This window comes from Tachypleus tridentatus, chromosome 4 (genome assembly GCF_004210375.1).
Source record: "Tachypleus tridentatus isolate NWPU-2018 chromosome 4, ASM421037v1, whole genome shotgun sequence".
NCBI lineage: Eukaryota > Metazoa > Arthropoda > Merostomata > Xiphosura > Limulidae > Tachypleus > Tachypleus tridentatus.
Window position 1 is genome coordinate 79,049,433 of NC_134828.1, and position 21,515 is coordinate 79,070,947.

A 21,515-nucleotide genomic window follows, 5' to 3' on the forward strand; every position below is an offset into this window, starting at 1 on the left:
AATGTTTTTCGTACATACATAAAGAAATATATAAATAAGAGTAGTTTCCATTTGAAGTTTTAGTCCCTGTCCCATGATGCCTTATAAATTACCGTCTACTGTAGTTGAAATTTTTTGCTTGTATAAAAGCAGATAAGAAAAGTTCGAGACTTTCAAAAAATACTTTTCAAATCCGATTAAATTTAGTTGGAAATAATGAGATAAGATCAAATAAAGCAGAGAAAACAAGCTTCTAGAGAATTCAGGCTACACTGAACTTTCGGTAGAACAACCAGATTAGAATGAAGTAACGCTAATAAAAATACAGCAAAAAAAATAACAGCTCACAAATCAGAATTGAAAACAACAAAATCTACTTTGAAGAAAAAAGAATGAAGTTTTGATGCGATAAATAAATGCAATGTTTTAATCTTATGTCTAAAGCGGAATCTTCATGTAGTGACTAAAGTCGATTCATGACTATAACATTAAGGAAGGCCCGGCATGATCAGGTGGTTAAGGCGCTTGACTCGTAATCTGAGGGTTGCGGGTTCGAATCCGTTGCACCAAACATGCTCGCCCTTTCAGCCGTGGGGACGTTATAATGTTACGGTCAATCCCACTATTCTTTGGTAAAAGAGTAGCCCAAGAGTTTGCGGTTGGTGGTGATGACTAGATGCCTTCCCTCTCGTCTTATACTGCCAAATTAGGGACGGTTACCGCAGGTAGCCCCCGTGTAGCTTTGCGCGAAATTCAAAAATAAACAAACAAACACAACTTTTAAGGACCCACCCATTCGATTTTCAAAATTAAATCCACACTATGAACATATTTTTAGCCTAATCATCCGCTGAAGTTTTAATATAGCAATATAAGCTTCAATAATAATTAAACCCCAAATTACTGACTTGTTTTTACACCCTTCACTTTCAATGGATCCACATACTTCAATATGCATGAATAATTTTATATTTTTGTTTGTTAATATCCATTACTCAGTGTTAAGAATTGACGATACAAATCTGGTGAAAGCATCAATTGTATGTGTAAACCACATCCGGAACACCTGCAGTAGTTAGTATGACCAACTATATATCGATGGAATTTTTGTTTACATTTTGTTCATACTTTATTACGAATGCTTGTTTGTTTTGAATTTCGCGTAATGTTACATGAGAGCTATGTACGCTAGCTGTCCCTAATTTAGTACTATAAGAATAGGGAAGGTAGCTAGCTAGTCGTCACCACCCGCCGCCAACTCTTGGGCTACTCTTTTACCAACGAATAGCGGGATTAATTGTTACATTATAACGCCCCTATGGCTGAAAGGACAAGCACGTTTAGTGCGACGGGGATTCGAACCCGTTACTTATTCGAACTCAGATAGTTCCCCTAACCACCTGGCCATATTAGGAATGCAGTAGTGAATAAAGTAATGGACACGCTAACAGCCTGGTGCTTAAATAGTTTTAAAGTATTTTGTGAAAAGCCGATGGAATCGATCCATAATTTTATGGTTTACAAATGATAATTATAGGAAAGACGAACGGTGCAATTGACTATTTGTAGTTTTATTTCTGAAAGCACTTATTGTTAACTCAAATGGTAAATAATATCATAAAACATTAAAATGTCACTGGTTATTTAGGTTGTTAGTAGCTTAGATAAGGCTCTTACTTGGCTAGTTTTATGATTTCTTGGAAAGTCATATATTTTACGAAATTTTGTTCGAATTTTTTTTTAGTTTTTTTTTAAGTTATTTAGTTTTACAGTTATGATATAAAATAGTTCCTGTTGAAGTTATGCTTTAGCCACATGTCATGCTGATATTTATTTAGGGCTAAGTATTTGTCCTAACATTATACGTTTCTCTAGTTTGGTTTGAATTTTGCGTAAAGCTACACGAGGGCTATCTGCGCTACCAGTTCCTAATTTAGCAGTGTAAGACTAGAGGGAAGGCAGCTAGTCATCACCACCCACCGCCAACTTTTCAGCTACTGTTTTACCACCGAATAGTGGGATTAACCATCACATTATAACGCCCACCTGGTTGAAAGGGCGAGCATGTTTGGTGTGACGGGAGTTCAAACCCGCGATCCTCGAATTACGAGTCGAGTGCCTTAACCACCTGGCCATGTTGGGTCTCGTTTCTCCAGACTAATTTACTCCCTTTATTATTAAGCGATGTCTAAGAACTTAATTTACTGCGAAAAAACGTATTCGCTGGCATGGCCTAGCGTGTTAAGGCGTGGGCTTCGTAATCTTCGGGTCGCGGGTTCGCGCCCGAGTCGCGCCAAACATGCTCGCCCTCCCAGCCGTGGGGGCGTTATAATGTGACGGTCAATCCCACTATTCGTTGGTAAAAGAGTAGCTCAAGAGTTGGCCGTGGGTGGTGATAACTAACTGCCTTCCCTCTAGTCTTACACTGCTAAATTAGGGACGGCTAGAACAGATAGCCCTCGAGTAGCTTTGTGCGAAATTCCAAAACAAACAAACAAATCTAGTAAGTTAATTTTTTGAGTTTAGAAAGAGAATAAAAGACGTCGTTTCGAGTTATTAAAATATATGTCTGTTAAAATAAACCACTGTACACATGTGATAATAATACAAAATTATTTTGCACTTTAGTTACTGCTTGAAGCAACGTATAAGTTTTTCTCATCTAAATACTTCAAAGAATCATTACCGTGAACCCAAATTTTATTATAAGTGTTTTAAAGCTTGGCTGTCTTTGTGTAAGTAATGTTTTAAAGCTACTTTTTGAATGAAAGGATGTAAACTCGTTGTAAAAAAAATTAAAAAACAACAAATGACTGTTATAAGTTTTTCGTGTTTTTAAATGTAGTTAAAAGTTTATATCATTCCGTTTGATATATGGAAGGACTTAAATTATCAGTAAGCTGATTAATATTAATGTATCTCTCCTGAGGGCCTACTAAACCTCTAAGCTTTTGTTGTAAGGAAGTCGCAAAATGAAGCGACGGGGATAAATCAGCCTGAAATACAAAGCAGTAAACGAGCGCAGCAGAAATGCAAGGAAAAGACACGTACAGCAACCTATTATACATCACTGTGAAAGAGCAAAAAGAAATTCGAGTAGGAAAGATAAGAAAGTGGTATTGTGTGCTGCCGGGTGTTAAGTATAAACTATATTACTGATCACGTTATGTAGGAGCTAACAAATCAAATGTTTCGTAGAACATCATCATTTTTTAGTATTATGCCAAATCTGAAAAAAACGGTTAATAGGTAACCTGGGGATATGTCTTAAAAGTAAAGTATTTCAAGGCTTTTATCGATTCGACAAAGTTGAGAGAAATAATCTTTGTTTTTGCGTTTATTACGACAGGGAAAGAGAACTGATATATTATTATAGAATGAATAAATAATCATTCATTATTTATGAATGTGGAAACCTTTTTTGTGGAAACAAAACTGAAACTTCTACCTGTAACGGATAAAGTGGGCATATTACACTAGTAAGGTTGGAAAGAAAGTTAAAATGGGTTTATTACAGTAGCAGGCTTTGTTTGTTTGTTTTTGAATTTCGCACAAAACTACTCGAGGGCTATCTGTGCTAGCCGTCCCTAATTTAGCAGTGTAAGACTCGAGGGAAGGCAGCTAGTCATCACCACCCATCGCCAACTCTTGGGCTACTCTTTTACCAACGAATAGTGGGATTGACCGTTACATTATAACGTCCCCACGGCTGAAAGGGCGAGCATGTTTGATGCGATCGGGATTCGAACCCGCGATCCTCGGATTACGAGTCGAATGCCTTAACACACTTGGCCATGCCGGGCCAGTAGCAGGCTTAAGAATTTCTTTGCACAATAACTGAAGATTTGAACGTTAATGTAGAGGAATATGAGTGTTAAGAAACAGTTTCAAAGGACAGTGTTAAAATAACGCAAATTAATCTCATGTACCAATGACATACTTTACAAATATTTGAATTAATCCACCATGTAACCATTTCCTGTCTCCTTTAGTAAGTCTGTATCTTCATAAATATACAAAAGTTACGTAGAATATTTGTCAATATATTCTTCATTAGGTCCGGAAAATAATATAATTGACATTTTGAAAAATTCAGTGATGAACTCCATCATGTTTTACATGGAGCTGTAACGTTGTTCTAAAACCAAATCAATTTTCAACTATATATGTAGGGGTGGTGGGTGGAAGGAGCCGAAAGTAGTGTTTAGAAACAGTCGAATCCCTTATTATCTCTCGGTTTTAATGTGAAATACATATTTAGTAAAGATATACAATAACCTTTATTAAACTTGTTGTACAATAATTTTGTTTGTTTTTAACTGCAAAGCTATACAAGGTACAATCTGTGTTTTGCCCATTGCAGGTATCGAAGCCAGATTTTTAGTGCTATACGTCCGCAAACTAACCGCGAAGTCGACGGGGAGGGTCTCTTGCGCACATATGTAAAAACAAACAAAACATTAATTGAAAAGAAAAAACACTGGTACAGATGACAGTCAACGAGTGTTGTTATTGGTTCAAGTAGATTGAAATTATTACATAATATCACATATATATATATACATACATACATACATGTATTTTATAACCTCTGTATTACATTTTGGCAGCCTAGATGTCTTGTTACAGGAATTTTCAAAGATGAAATAATCTAGTTCTTTCATGTTAACACAGCTGTTTTGACAACAGGAGGTACTCATACTGTATTATGTGGGTGACTCAGCAACTGTGAATGAGGGTGAGCTTTATGAAAAAGGATATCGCTCACCGAGCTATTGATTATCGAACTTTTTTGTTACTCACTAGGGGTGATGACATACATCCAGTTGAAACTGACAGCTATGTTTCTATTCCTAATAGCAACATAACAAAGCTAGCTTCACTGTTTCGAGGTGCTTATTATCTTTTTCTTAGTAAAATGTCCTGACGAAAGATGTTGGAAAACCTACAGCCTGTGAGGTAATGCCTGTCTGTCTGTTTTATGTCCTGATAAAGTTTGTTTGTTTGTTTTGAATTTCGCGCAAAGCTACACGAGGGATATCTGCACTAGTCGTCCCTAATTTAGTAGTGTAAGACTAGAGGGAAGGCAGCTAGTCATCATTACCTACCGCCAACTATTGGGCTACTCTTTTACCAACGAATAGTGGGATTGGGCGTTACATTATTACGCCACCACAGCTGAAAGGGCAAGCATGTTTGGCGTGATGGGGATTAGAACCCGCGACCCTCGGATTACGGATCGAGTGCCTTAACCACCTGGCCATGCCAGGCCTCCCCTGATAAAGTAATACTATAACTGGGAGTGCTATTACTTCCTGACATTTTTTATATCAAAAGAAAAAAAAATATATATAAAACAGCCATGGACTAAAGTGGCTTAAAAGTACGAAAAGTAAAATAATAGATTTTTAGTTATTAATATTTATTTTTAGTTATTTTAGTTAATTTTTCAACTGTTAAAAACAATACGTTGAAGAACAATATACGGTTTGTTTGTAGTTAAGGTTATCTGTGCTCCATACACCACGGACATCGAAACCTGTTACTTGTGGTGGAAGTCCGCAGGTATACCAATCTGCCATTGCAGGGACTGTAACACGTTTAACGTAGTCAGTTTTTGTTTCTAAGAACGGAACTAAAGTACAAAGTACATTATAAGTCATATAAGTAAAACAACTTGATGGTTTTGGATAAAATGTGTTATACAACTGTTTATAGAGGGCACTTCTAACCTTTGATACTAATTATTCTAAAAATTATTTATATTTTATTCCACACTAAGGAAACATTTCTTGTAAATAACCGATTTAACATCTTCGTCTGCGCATTACTTACTGACTACAAAGTAATGTTTGTAATTACATTTTTGCGAACACAGTATGATAAAAGTAATGAATTTGATCAAATATTAGCAGCTTTTTAATTTTTCACCGTTACACCGTATTTTGGCAAGTATTAGATAGAACCATTCTATACAGAATGAACAAGAGTGTTCACATGTATAATACCACATTTTTTGTGTCCTCGGCTACATCAGAAACTCAAGTGTACAGAACTATACAAGAGAGAAATAAATTATGATTATGCTAAAATACTAAAGGTTTTATTACAAAATAGTGTTTTGAGAATAGAAGAAATGCTCTAAGATATATTACTGTACTTTTCAAGCAAAAAATTAAACATTGGATAATATTAAAAACAATTTAATAATTGATTATTTGAATCAATAATATTTTGTTATATCTATATGAAAACAAATTAATTCATCTCTGTTTGCTCCATTTCTGGCTATTGGATAGAATGTGGCACCGGTCTGTTAAATAATTCTCGGGTTTGATTTATTACTCTAAGATTTCTTTTCCTTTACGAACGTATATTCTTGAGTACCCATTTCAATGCTGTTCTCAATAGTAATATACTTGTTTTTCATTTTCAAAGTTCACCCAGGTTGTTTCAATCTCAGCTGTGTCGGCATGAATCTGGAGCATTTTTAGGACCTCGACTTATTTTTTAGTTTTGTTACATAGTTGATAATAAATATTTTTATAAATTACAGTTATGATGGAGTGTGTTTATTATCTTCTCATCGGGTTTTCTTGATAAATTTTGTTTGTGTTTTTTTGAAGGCAGGATTATCAACATTATTTGATTGCCCTATATTTTGAATTTAAACGTTTTTATTTTTTTATATTATACTTAATACTACAAAATCTTCTTTAACCTTTAGAATATCCCCATTTTACATTATTTTTGGCAGATTCTGTACTGTCAGAATTTTAAAATATCATTCTTTTATTATATAATTGTTACCCAACGTAATGTGAACATGTTGTGGGCCTCATCGATGATTATTGTACTATGTATATGCAGAACCACATGATCGTGGTCATAGGTTTGATCATAAGTCCTGACAGAGTCAAGTGCTCAATGGACGTTTATGTATAGGTAAATATTAATTGCTTTGGTTTGTTTTGAATTTCGTGAAAAGCTATTCGAAAGCTAATTGCGCTAGCCATCTCTAATTTAGCAGTGATAAATTAGAGAAAAGACAGCTAACTATTACCACCCAGTGCCATCTTGCGGGATATTCTTTTATAAACGAATAGTAAAGTTGTTTGTCACATTAGAACACACCCATGGCTGAAAAGAAAGCATGTTTGGTGAGACGAAGATTCGAACCCGTGAGCCGACCGCCCTAGTAGGTGGAGAGGTATGTTAATTGTCTTTTGAAAATGATTGGTTAAGCTTCAGAAAGCTACAACTTTGCAGATTTGAGCTTTGCTTTTTTTAGCTGCTATTTATGCAGGTTTTGAATTATTCCCTGCTATTACCTTGTGGAAACAAAACACAGTTCGTATGAGCAATTTATAAATTACTCATGCAAAGTACCTCTTCAATAATTGTTATATGTAGAGTAAGTTGTTTCAACTATCTATTTGTACACGAACCCTACCCTAAAGTCACCTCTAAGTATAGCACATTCGCAATTATACAGCGACACTACAGACTTTTCAATACCCCAGGAACAACTGGCTTCTTCTCTCAACATAGGTGGCAGAACATGAGGCACTGGGGGCATATGCCTCTACAGTTTTGATCCTGTAGCAAATTCCCCTTCGAACAGGAAATAGAGACCTGTGTATAATTATCTTGCAACGTCGCTGATTTAGTTTCGAATAGAATAGTTACAGGTGACATAGCAAATAAATAAGGTGGCCCATATCTTCTGCTACCTATGTGTTGGGCATGTTCCCTGAATAACCTTACGAAACGCCTAAGATGTGTTTTTAAGTCCGCATAATTTTTAAACTTAAAACATAATTTTAAAGAAATCACTAGAAGGGTTGCGTTTTAAACTTCTGTATTCTTCGACAGTTGCCAACAAGAAAGGTGCACAAATCATTTACACAGATACATCTAAACTTAGTTATCATACGTTTTGAAAATCGATATCACCTCACAGTAAGCGGAAATTTATTACAAAAATCAGTTTCGATCAATCTTTATGAAATTCAAAATTTCAATTGATTAAATGAAGAGTAACAAGAAACTCTTGGAGTCAAACAGTAAAACACAAAACAAATTCATGACTTCGGTCATCACAAGACCAGCTGGTTTTAGCTGTCATTATATTAACTAAGTAAACTGGACTTCTTGAAGGGCTGAAAAACGATTACGTCATACTGTCTATTCATTTTTTAATTTTTCAATAAGTAAAGTCATATACTAAAATTTTATTATCGAGCATTCTTAAATTACTTTTAATTTGGACTATGTGTATAAAATAAATCGTAACATGAACGTGAAAATTACTTGCCTGAACGAAATTAAGCAAAAACATATCATGTAAGTCTTAATAATATGTATAAGAATATTTGTATTTATTCCAAATAGAATATTCATGTAATTCTACCTCTAGTGTTTTAGACAGAAATAATCATTTAAGCAGCCATTCTGTTTTCATTGCGAAAACAAATCAAATAAAGTTACGAACAACTACAGAAAGAAGTTTTTAATATATGGAAATACTTTTCAAAAAGAAGTGGCTATTTAGTCTTAGTATCGACTTCCTAATAAGCTAAATATATTACCTAACGTAACGTATAACGAATTCGTTTTAGGCTTACTTTTATTTGTATACAAGAGCTTAGACATACCATTAAAAATCAGAATGTTGGTAATCTCTGTTTGTCCTCGTGAAGCTTATTAAGATAGAAAAATAATCATTGCGAATAGATTATAGAGAATTATGTAAAAGGTTGGTTTGGTTGGTTTTTGGAATTTCGCACAAAGCTACTCGAGGGCTATCTGTGCTAGCCGTCCCTAATTTAGCAGTGTAAGACTAGAGGGAAGGCAGCTAGTTATCACCACCCACCGCCAACTCTTGGGCTACTCTTTTTAACAACGAATAGTGGGATTGACTGTCACATTATAACGCCCCCACGGCTGGGAGGGCGAGCATGTTTGGCGCGACTCGGGCGCGAAACCGCGACCCTCAGATTACGAAGCGCACGCCTTAACGCGCTAGGCCATGCCAGGCCCCATATGTAAAAGGAAAATACAATAACGACATATGTTTATAACTCACAACCATTTCTTTCGTGCCCTAATTTTCTTGTGCTATTAAAAAAAAAAAGACTAAATTTGTAATTTTCAGTAAGAACATTAACCACATTTATGTTATTTACTTGTAGAATAGTCATATATTATTCTCTACTACTCATTTGTATGAATATGTAAGTCGTTTTCTTCCTTTGGTCATTATTGGCTTATTAATTAATTTTAACGACAACAAAAATAAATACATTGCTCCATTTGCAGTCATTCCAAATGAAACTAACGTATTTTCGATAATGTTACTATTGCTAGTTGTAATGTAAAACCATACACGCGTAGTTCCGAATCACACAAATTATAAGGTGAGTTACTGAGAATGCCGAACGTATTTTGTTGCTTTTGTTAAGCTTAAAAGCACACACTTACGCATAATGTAAAGTTTGTTGTTCTAGCATAAATTGATTGGTAAGCCTTTGTAAAATAGTTGAACAATTAGAAAGTCTGCGATACATAAGAACTTTGTGGACTGTAATAGCCAACCAATTTGATCACTACACGGCCTAGCTGAACTACTAAACCTTTTTTTGTTACTCTGTATGCCAAGGACATGTTATTTAAAAAAATCAAAATTTACACATAGTGCTTTCTGTGTAAGTGTTTTTACACATTATAGACTTATTTATAATTTTAAAAAACAACATAGTTTGTTTAGTTTTTTGTTTGTTTTTGAATTTCGCACAAAACTACTCGAGGGCTATCTGTGCTAGCCGTCCCTAATTTAGCAGTGTAAGACTAGAGGGAAGGCAGCTAGTCATCACCACCCACCGCCAACTCTTGGGCTACTCTTTTACCAATGACTAGTGGGATTGATCGTCACATTATAATGCCCCCACGGCTGAAAGGGCGAGCATGCTTGGCGCGACGGGGATGCGAACCCGCGACCCTCAGATTACGAGTCGCATGCCTTAATACGCTTGACCATGCTGGGCCCAACAGCATAGTAAATAACTCAGAAGGCTCTAAATAAAAACAAAAGGCGTAACTGAAAATTACGCAGAATATAAATTAGAGTAACACTTGGCAGTAGATGTTTTACTTCAATTTTACCTGCCACAAGTCATTGTCTGAAAAGTTATTCAATCAAAACTGCATGTCGTTACCTCGGTAGAATTTATATAAGCAAAAACAACACTAGAGACTCTATTTTTGTGTTCTATAAACAAATTAATTAAGAAAGTATGAGGGAAAAAATTGCAGTTGTGCGTATTATAATCACTTTTCTGTGGGATAAAAGAACTTACCTTCTTGATGCATATTTGTTTTGTTTTTTGAATTTCGCGCAAAGCTACTCGAGGGCTATCTGCGCTTGACGCATATTATATTTTTGATATTAAAACAACATTTTTCATAACACTCTATACACGTGCACAAATAGCTGACAATAAAATTACAAGTTTTGTGTGTGTGTGTATGTGTTTATTATCTTCAACCAAAGCGGTACCTTATTTGAAACATGACCCCTAAGATTAAGGCAAACTCATCTCTAGTTTAGAAGTGCTTACTATGGGAAGACAATCAACACTAACAGCATCTATTGCCTACGTAGCTACTCTTAATCGAATAAGGGGTTGGCTTTCTCCATTATAATGCTCCCACAGCTGAAAATATGAAATATGTTCAGCTCCATGTCGTGACTCGAACTCTAGTCATTTCGACCCATGGTACAGCAACCTAACCAGTAGATCACGCGTGGCATCCTCAAAAGATACGATTCCAGGCTGAGGGGAGTGACTCACTGATTTTAATATCTTCTTAAGTTGTTGACTAAGATTAAGTATTTGTATTAGAATATGTGATAAGTACATCCCTAGGGATCATCATCAGCTTCTTGACCTTAACCATACCTCAGATTTTCTTCATGTTACAGTAATACCAATAATATTAGTAAGAATGTTACAAAACAAGGTAGAACTCATTTTAGATAATGTTGAGTCTTGCCAATTGAATGTTAAACATGGCGTTTAATTATATATAATAACCATTAATGTTTAGTGGGTTCAAATGAATATTAATTAGAGTTCTGAGACGTAAAAATAGCAAACAGATTGCTAATACGAGTATTCCGTAATATTGGTCATAGAAACTTCGAAACCTTTTATTAATAAGTGCTACTGATAAATGTTTTAAGTGGCAAAACGTTCGTTAAAAGAAACAAGTAAAAAATCATGATATGGGAATCGTAGCTTTGAAAAACAATGAATGAAGTAGGTACAGGTGAAGAAAGAAGACCGCTGTTATACAGGATGAATTGTAACATTAAACCACTCAACCGTTTCGGTGTTCTGAGAACATTTCCTATCCCCTTCTGACGTGGGGGAAGAAGTAATAGCTCGTTCCATGAAGTGAGCAGTGGTCCAGAAAATCCTATTGAGTGAACAGCGCCGTCCATCACGAGGCAGCAAGCAAGCGATACCGAATCTGGCTAGTAAACTGTGACAAGCGCTAAGGTTAAATTGGCGGTATCAGACAAAGCAACACGAAATCACGTATCTTTGTCAGAAAGGAGATCGTCAACTGTTGATATAACACAAAAAATAAATTATACAGAGAGGAAGTAAGATATATATATTGTATATACACGTTTATTGAAAATGAACTACACAAAATAAAAAGGTTATGCGATGAAACAAAGTCGCCACAAATCTGTTACGTGTGATTTCACTCAGTGAAAGAAGTGACATAATAACATTTTTGAAATCTTTCAAATTACTTTCCGCAGTGGAAGAATGAAACAAAAGTAAGTTTAATAACTTTGAAGCAAACAAGTCTGAGTGTACAATTCGAGCAAGGTTCATACAGTGTTTACTGATTTTCAAACTAAAGTTGAAAGAAATGGCTGGTTTTAAAGGTGCTCAAATTTAAGTTTCATGAAATGACACACTATGGATTTTGCTACTTCATGCTTATTGAATTTTATGTATATAGCACTATATTTTAGGTCGATAACTAGCAGTTTATATAATTTTCAACCAACAGCAGTTTAGGCTTAAGGTCCATTAGGTGAAAAAGAATGCTAACGCTACACTTCAGATAATGATAATATAATTTGATATCGGCAAATTAACTGGTCCGGCTTTTTTAATTTGATATTGAATATATTATCATGTACTCAAACCTAATAAATATCATAGAATTAGAAACAAGAAAGAATGTGGTGTGTAGGTTAGGCCTATATGAATAAGATCTGATAACACTATGTAACACAAATTTTCTTCCTGTATAGTATGTGTTATTTCTTAATTGTTTATGATGTAAAAGTACAGAAAATGGCCATTATTCACTTCAAACTTTGCTTTTGTGACCTGGATAACGAAATTTAGAAATTAACTTATTTTCTATGTAAAAACGGGCAAATTTGCACATTTTCATTTACATAAGGTCTGAATAAAGCAACATATGCGTCAAGATTTACATGTATTTATGCTAAAGTTATACAAAAATATTTAGAAGTGAGTAGTTTATCGAGATTTGCGACTGTAACGTAAACCATTTCACGTATCAGTCCCCAAATATAGTCTACCATCTGTTTTCGTTATACACTCCTTGGTCACAAAAGCAAATTTTGAAGAGAAAAATAGGTCTTTTCCATTTACTTTAGGTATAAGCAATTGGAAAATAACACTTTCTGCCCAGGAACAAGAAAAAGTAAAAATTTTATTACATAGCGTAATAAACTAATGACCTTTTGAGATGGGAATTTACAAAGCAAAACATCCAATTTTAAGAACCAGGAAGAACACAGGCCGCACGCACTAAAGGCCTGCCTACATCAACTACAATTAGGTCTAAGCTGCAGGTAATTCTGAACATTAAGAAACAAAAGACAAAATACTGATATATAAAAGCTAAATAGGCGAACATTGTTCTTACTGAATGAAATGTGTTTAAAAGTATGACATGGATTTGTATATATTACTGGAGTTACAACATAGTCTCAAAACACAAATCTAAGCGTTACTTCTGTTTGACAATGCTATTTACAGTAGGAAACGACCTTCAAAATTCTAAAGACTTCTTAATACAAAGAAGGAAGATAAAAAAAACATCAAAATTTGATATAATGGTGGTTCTGCATGCGAAAGAAAAAATTGCCTAACTTGTTATACGAATTACTTGTGAAATAGAAATAATGTTTTAAGTTCTAAAGTGAATTTATTTTTAATAATAAATTTAACTATAATGCTAACAAAGTACTTTATCTTCTAAAATACGTCATATCTGAGAATATATGTTTTATTAAAATTAAATCGAGGGTTATCAGGGAATTTACATAGATATGTTCTAAAAATACTGTCTATAAATAAATATGTATTTTTCTACATTTAAACAATTTTAACAGCTTTAAAAACCCGAATTTCCATTTGTTTCCATTTTGGTATTGTAAAATTTAAAAAAATAGGAGGTTATTTTTTGAAATATGTTTGAGTTACAATTATAATATCCAACAGAGGGCGAGGTGGTATTTTGCAATTCAACAAACTTGAACAATAGGTTTGCAGTCAACTATAATTGAGTGAGTACAAGACAAAACTACATTTAGAAGAATATTTAAAAATCAAATACTCGTTCGTAATTTTATTTTGGAATGATTTTATAATTAGATACTAATTAAGGATAAATATTTCTGTTTATTAAGATAATGATTGAATTTTGATGTTTTAATATTATTTATAGATTTTATTTATTTATTTGACCATTCTTGACCTCATTTCAAATTTTTGTAAGTTATATATGATATGAAATGTAACTGGAGGCTTGATACTTTTATATTCATTTCTGTACGTTACTTAGGTTTATTGACTTGTACCACTGGAAGTAACGAAACCGATTTATTTGAAAATGAGATACGATTTTCCGATAAAAGACGAAGATCAGAAAGTATATTTAATTATTGTACTAATATTATTTAAGTAAAGCCCTTTACTTTTGCTTATATATATATATATATATATATTAAGTTACATAATGTGAAAACAGATGACATGAAGGGGCTGTCTATATATTCCCGGACATTCACCCAAGTGGCAAAAAGTGTCGCATGCGCGTTTAAAATTCCTCTGTAAAGTACTATTTTTACGGGTTAAATTTCGTAGTGAAAAGGAGTCGGTGAATCATCACCTTTGTTGAAAACGATCACGGTAGCATGAATACAACAGTTGTTCTAGACCTGTATGTCAAATTCATAATGTATACACATTGTTAGAAGCTATTGTAGTTTTAAAATTATTTTTATTCGTTTCGCTTGGTAAACCACTCAAGTATTAACATAATGAAATTAATAACATTCTTGTCATTATTTCGGTGCTATTAATTATTACACTTGTAATGTTATAAATACTATTTGTGAATGTTAAAAATATGTTTAAATCAATGTATTTCTAATAACTGTAATGTTATCTGAAAGAGTATAAATGTTTAGTTATGTGGGTTTAGAATATCTAACATGTGGTGTTTAGGAAACCCTACAAGTTCTGAAAGTGAGGGGTGTGTGCATTAAAACCAACTAGTCATGGGATGGAGGGGGAGAGTAGAAAATGTGTAACTAACTCCCTGAATAAGGGATAATTTTGGAAAATGTAGAACGCATATGTGTACTCTCTAAACAGAGGAAGTGAATGGCCCCGGATGTTTATCTGAATTAACAGGAGAGCCACGAGTCTAAACGACTGGAAACCGTGTTCTATAACCAAAGACTGCATCTCTGAAGATCACGTAAAGCTCGACAAGAGAAACTGTTCTAGTTTAATAATTAAGTTTAGTTATCAGAGCAAGTTGCTTATACAGATCAGACCTAAACAAAATCAGACCAGTAATAAATATAGTTAACGTAATTATACCGTTCATAAGCTATTAATTGAAATGACTGGATTATATTGTTCCATTAGCTGCGTAGCCTCGTTGTTAGCGGAATTTTATGTTGTAATCTGAATATCTCACGATGTTTATCTCGCTCAGAAGATTTGAGCCACTGGTATGATTTAATGAAATGACATTAAAATCTACTTGAAAAATATTTAACTAGTAATGAAAACAGGCTAGAATTTTAGACTTAAACAGTTAGCTTAGTAGTCTATAATATGATTTAATCTAACAAATACATCTCAGTGTTTTGTTTATTTTATATTTCAGTTGGGCCTAACTATCGTTATAAACAAGAACTATGGTGGCTCAATCACTTTTACCCGAGAAAATTATAATTAGGTTATTATAGTTGGGTTGCCCTAAAGAGATGGTTCTTTCTGCTTATATGTGTCTTAAATCTTACGAGTGCTTAGCCTACACTTGAGTAATCGATATGTTGTTAGCTGTGTTTGCTGTAAAACAGCTTGCTTAGTGCGCTTGAGGGAGTGTTTATACAGTCGAGGCGAACTTTACGAATTATGGTTTTTCTTTTTAAGCCGGCGAATAATGCAAACAGTGGTGATTATTTGAAGATATATATTTTTCCCTTTTTATTATTTTACTTATTTTTACTTAAAACTTTAAGGCAACGGTAAAATACGTGTTCACGTTTGTACATATCCCCTAACGGTTTTGTGTGTGCATAACCTATCACTCCTCTTTTTTATCACTCATTTCTTCCTCTATGTATCTATGCATGGATTATATTTATCAAATGAAAGTGTCATGCGTGTCTAAAACCTAACTTGTGCATGTGTAACTAACTAACTTCAGTACAACTGGTTCTTCTCGTAGAGTTGTTTCCAGATGAGAAAGTTCCGGAAATTATGATAGTTATTCGACTCTAACGAACAGAGAGTTGGTTGAGCCAAGCTTACACTCTCACACGTGATTTTCTTTTTCTTCCCCAGTTCTCTTTCCCTCTTCATCCCCTCCGTTTCCTGTGGTAAGAGTACAATTACCGCTGAGAGATTAGGCAATTTTACAGTGCAATGAGACAATATCAGTTGCTATGGCAACGTGTGTAACGAGTGTCAGATCCAATTGTCTATTTTTGCGTGAGAACGTCAGCTACATCAAGATAATCACTTCAGAAACATAATGGCTTATGTCAAATGGACAAAAAATATATCTTTTAGTACAAAAGACAATATAATTTTCACAACAATTGTATAGTAATCAATAGATTTTATTATAAAACAAAACTCCATCAACTTAACTATAACTTCTTGCAAATATGAATATATAGTATTACAGAGATAAAAATCCAGTTATATCATACATTAATAATGCACGATTTCTTCAAGCATGAGAAATTGCCCGCTGTAGTATAAAAGTCAGAAGTGCCTTTCGAGTCTAGATAATGTTTTTAAAGTATCGATTTCAGGCTACTTTCTAATGTCACTGCTTGAAATTTTAATTAGGCAAATATTTATTTCCCACCAATAAAGGTAACTCCAATAACACTACATTTGGGAGCGTGGTCCGCTCTCTTCCACTATTTTGAGTCATGATACACGATCTGTTTGTTTGATGAAACGGTACCCTTGTTAAGAGAGGTATCAAACCTCATTTCCATTCGGCATCAGTTTTAGGTATTTTGCTATCGATGCTTCTCATTCCGGCTCTCATTTGTGTCGTGAAGATGTCTCATTATACATATTCAAAGAATGGTTGATACTCAGCTCATGTTAACTTATTCAAACGTCTGTACCGTTCCTCCTGGCATTAGTTAGTATTGCGATAGAGCTTTGAATTTCGCATCTGTTGAACCGATTTTGTTTTCCGTGGAAAATCACAAAATATTTTCCCCACTTTAAGCTACGTTCGTGTTTGTGTGAATGGTATAAGCATGGCAGTCAATCAGTTAGCATGAATGGTAGATGGTAGACTGCCTTCCATCCGGTTAATAATTCGGATATAAAATAGTCTAATTAGTTTTTCTTAAATATAAAACACAAATACCACACTCTTCTTGGATATGACCCACGTCCCAGAGGAAATGTGGAAAAAATTAGGCAAGTAAGCATATATTATGGTACTAACCTTAACTGACGATTGGTTAACGTCCCTTTCACAAGGCTTTAAGTAAATGCGGGACAACTACACGAACAATTTTAAAAATATTCCTGAATATCTTCCCAACAAATATTTTAGTCGGTTATTAAACAATATAATTTAACTTCTAACTTTCACAGTTTACTAATATCATCATAAACTACTTGAAAAGGTAATAAAAAATACTCTGAGTATTTTCACCTTCTTAAGTAATAGGGGAACGTATCTTTTAAAATAAAATAAAAAGCATTAGGTACTTCAACAAACTCGCGTAAATGTTAAAAACACAAAACATTAATGTGATTTCAACATTAGCTTTAAGCATTTGAACACCATTTTTGGTACGGATTCTTATGGAATTTTAAACTATGTTAATTTACCCTTCGGGTAACAACTGTAACTAACAAGAGAAATAGTCAGAGTTAAGTTGAATTTCTCTGATTCCGACTGAGTTTCCAGCATCAAGAGAGACCGAACATGAAGTTAAAATAAAGTGAAAATTAATATTCATTTATTCAAAACAAATGAGAAAATCAGTGCACTGGACAATAGATGCTTGCACTGGAGATCTCAGGATATATCTCTGTCCTTATCTTTCTATATCCAGATTGAAAGAGTGTGACATTCACAACAACAGTTACATCATCCCTCAATGTGCAAGCGTTACCCACGTTATTGGTTTTCCCAAGTGAAATAAAGAAGGACGTAGTGTTTAGACATTTCTAAACAATAATGTTACTAGAGAAAGTAGATACAAGGTCTAAATTAGGTTCTCAACAACTTCTCGTATAAAAAACCTAAAATTATCCAAGTGGAGCACAAGCCTTAAATGTGTTTAAGTTTGTCATTTTAAGCCAAGAGGGAACTAAAATATAATACTTTTCTAAATACCACACCCTAATATTCTTTGTTTTCAAGGATACATTGGCCATCACTAACTTTAATCTTTAATCTAATAAAATATATATCAAACAAGAGGCAACCCTCAATAGCCGCGACTGTAATTAGATCTCAAATCGATCAAGAGATGAAGCTAAAGGCTGAAAGTTTGTTCTTGAAAAAACAACAACAAAGAACAGAGCACCTATGCCGCAGCTAAAAACTACAAATAATTTTTATTAATATAGTACTTTTTATTGTAACAAAGAAATTTAATTTCAATTATTTAAATTTATTGCATTTATTTAATACTCTGTTAAGGAGATGAACTATTAGAGTAAAACAATACAAAATATATTTCTTGACACTGATAATATCACTGTTACAAATGCAATCAAATGTGAGACCTATTAATAGAAAATAGTTTGAGAATAAATTAAAGAAAAATTAGTACATGGATGTTTTTTCACACTTTACAAAATTTTATATAATCAAATAATCCTTCCTTATGTATTTTCGATTTCTAACACTTTTTTTATATTTTAAAACATTATGTATCCTTACATCTTAGTTTTTGTCTCTCTGCTTGACAAACATTTTGTAGGTTTAAGTTTACATATATAACTACAGGGTTGACATCTTATATTAAAACGGTTTTGATTATGCAAATCATCAAGCCATATGACAACAGCTGTCGATATAGTCATGGTGGAATTTCATTTTGTTATTGTTTGATGTTACATAGGTGATGTGATGCCAGCAAAAAATTCAGTTTTGGATAGGGTATGTAAAATATTCACACGCTAGATGGGGAACATCCCTTGTACTTAGCAGCATTGGAAAACAAAGGAATATAGATAGATCAATCTAGACAGAAGAGACATCCAGAAAATACCTGCAGCAAAACCCAGCTACAGCAAGTAAAGTGTGGCATTTTGTGAAACATGAGAAGCCATCAATGTAAAGTTCAATGACAAAAGCCGCCCACGAGCCCCAGGGTACAGTACACAACATAATTACGTGGGATCTCCTTCTGGAAATGAGACCAACAGGGTATGGGTTCACCAAGATAAGGTTTCTTGGTATACTTCCTGATCAAGAGTATCATACTTCAAGCAACTGGAGATGGAAATGGCATCCATACGAAGACATATCAGTCAAATTGTCAGATTGTTCATATTGTGAAATCATTATTTTCATACACTAAATGAATTTTTTAAAGATGCAGGAAACAGTGGCGTACCTTTAATATTACACCTTTACAATAAAGCATTTTACAATGAAAATTGTACTGCAGGGCTTTTTTCAAGGTATACGGCCTCTGGTAGACGACATGGACTTTAATATTGTAATGACTCATAAGAATCCAAAATCATTTTAATATAACATACTCAGCCTTCTGTTTAAACAAGTTGACCTGTGTTAAAATGAATCATTTTGTTAATAATAAAAATGTATGAGACAATAACGTTAAATGTCCTACTTACTTTGGTGGTTAGTGTACTTGACTTGCAATCTGCAGAACACGAGATTGAAACCTCGTCAAACTTGCTCACTTTCTCAGCCATGGGATCATTATAAGATGATGGTCAATTCCAATATTCACTAGTAAAGTGTAACTAAATAGTTGGTGATGAATAATGTTGGCCTGTTGTCTACTCTTTAGACTGCCATTTAAAAATTAGGGACAACTAGTGCAACTTTGTGTAAAAATTCAAACAGTAACTGTTCTACCTTTTTAACGTAATAACACACTTTGGTTTCACAATATACTAATAAAGATCTTATTATTATTATAAATGGTGAAGGGAAATATCATGTTTTATGAAGCACTAACACTGTAATTATAGAACAATAACAACCATTTTCATTTATGATAATGTAAAGGAAATACTATACATATATATTGTATTATATTTTATAAAGCACTAATACTATGCAGTTACAAATACACTGAAACATTTCAGTTATTAAAAGATAAATGGCAGTGTTATATATTTTACGAAGCATAACACATTGCAAGTTAAAAACTAAAAGATTTTGGCTATTTAACAGTAAAGGGGAATGCCATATAATTTAAAGAGCTTTAATACACTATAGATTAAAAACACTAAAAACTGCTTTCGATTATTACACGATTAAAGAAAATCTGTAGTTTTTGAAACTCAAAAACACATTATGGATTTAAAAACATTAATAACTACTTTTAGTTTTTAATCTATGAAAACCAATGTTGTGCATTCTACACCAAATATTTAAGCACACATTTAAGCACATGTTTAATGACTGCTGGACCTCTACAAAGACAAAAACTTGCCAGTCATTATCATTTGCTGTAATATTGACAGCAAATTCTTGAGGGTTGCAGTGTTACCTAACATATTATCTCCTTCACATAGACAAGTACTGCCTGTGCTAATTCCATATGAAGTTAGCAGATTTTCTGATCTGTCCTAGAGGTGTTTTATTCTTACGGCAATAATTCAGGTTCTTCTCTACTGGCACAAGGCCCAGGGTTCCATCTATGCAACTGACTAAGCTTGGCAACGCTATTTGAGGGTTATCTTGTAAATGGATATGATATAGCTCTTTATGATTTCTTTTGGAGCATTGAGTGAAAATTATATGATGGATGGTTGAGGCTGAAACTGAGCTCAACTAGATGGTGGTGGTGATTATTGATATAGAAACCATGATGCTAACATCTGTTAAGGAGGATTAATTGCTTTGATGCTATAGGCCTTATTGGTGGTGTCACAGATACGAAAACTGACTAAGTCGCATCTTCGCACTTAGAATGCTTTTAACTAGATTGTAGCTATGGAAAAGCTTTTTAGGTTTCAGAATGTTGTATTTCAAGTGAAGGTGAATACACAAATAGTTTGTTTTTTTACTTACATCCCTTAACAAAACACTTAATGTCTCTATGGCAATAATCCATAGTAGCCACGAGTTTAGATTTTACTGATGAATTTGTTACCTTTGATGTTAATAGCACCGCAGACGGGTAAGTTGCATGAAGGCTGTTTCCACTTCTGTAATTGAATTCAGTTCGTGAAGGGAAATTGATATTTTTTATGGTTCTGGAACAGAGGTATATGTGGAGTAAATGACATTTGCAGCTTACATCAAAGCTTGTGTGTCTGAACAGTTATTTAAAAACTCTGCACCAATGATCCAAACTTTAAGTTGGCAGTTGGAAACCACAGGATAATTCTCCACGTCTTGTAAGTTATTGAAAAGAAAGCTTTCAGTATAATCTCCTTTCGTGTTGGTAGCGAGAATAAAACAGTGAAAAGCAAAAATGAATTTTTACCTTAATTGGATGGTAAGCAAAGAAGCTAGCTAGAAGGGTTAAATGTGTCATTCCATATGAAAAATTTGGATTAAAGAAGTGAAATCAAGTGGATTCAGATTGGTCTTATTCGAGCTTGTAACGTAGTTTTCAAAGTTTTAATGGTCCTATTACAACCACTGTTTGTTCTGAAAGCAAGCTTTACATACAGTGTGTTAAAAAAATTACTCTTATTAACTTCCCTTTATACAGGAATACATTTGCTCACGTTTGTAATGCTTATAAC

At 33.8% G+C, this 21,515-nt stretch overlaps 1 protein-coding gene and 2 long non-coding RNA genes across 5 annotated transcripts in view; 2 read left to right on the forward strand and 1 right to left on the reverse strand.

Moving 5' to 3' along the window:
* Positions 1 to 21,515, reverse strand: part of LOC143249518 (uncharacterized) — a 107,935-nt gene that overhangs the window by 36,237 nt on the left and 50,183 nt on the right. The window lies entirely within an intron of this gene.
* Positions 1 to 21,515, forward strand: part of LOC143249517 (uncharacterized) — a 140,894-nt gene that overhangs the window by 23,243 nt on the left and 96,136 nt on the right. The window lies entirely within an intron of this gene.
* On the forward strand, positions 13,543 to 19,397 carry LOC143249516 (uncharacterized). Of its 2 annotated transcripts, none has more exons than XR_013027809.1 (2): positions 13,543 to 13,609; positions 18,680 to 19,397. It is a non-coding gene; the product is annotated as an uncharacterized LOC143249516 (long non-coding RNA). The 2 variants fall into 2 exon arrangements; XR_013027810.1 differs by having other exon boundaries at positions 13,579 to 13,609; positions 13,888 to 19,397.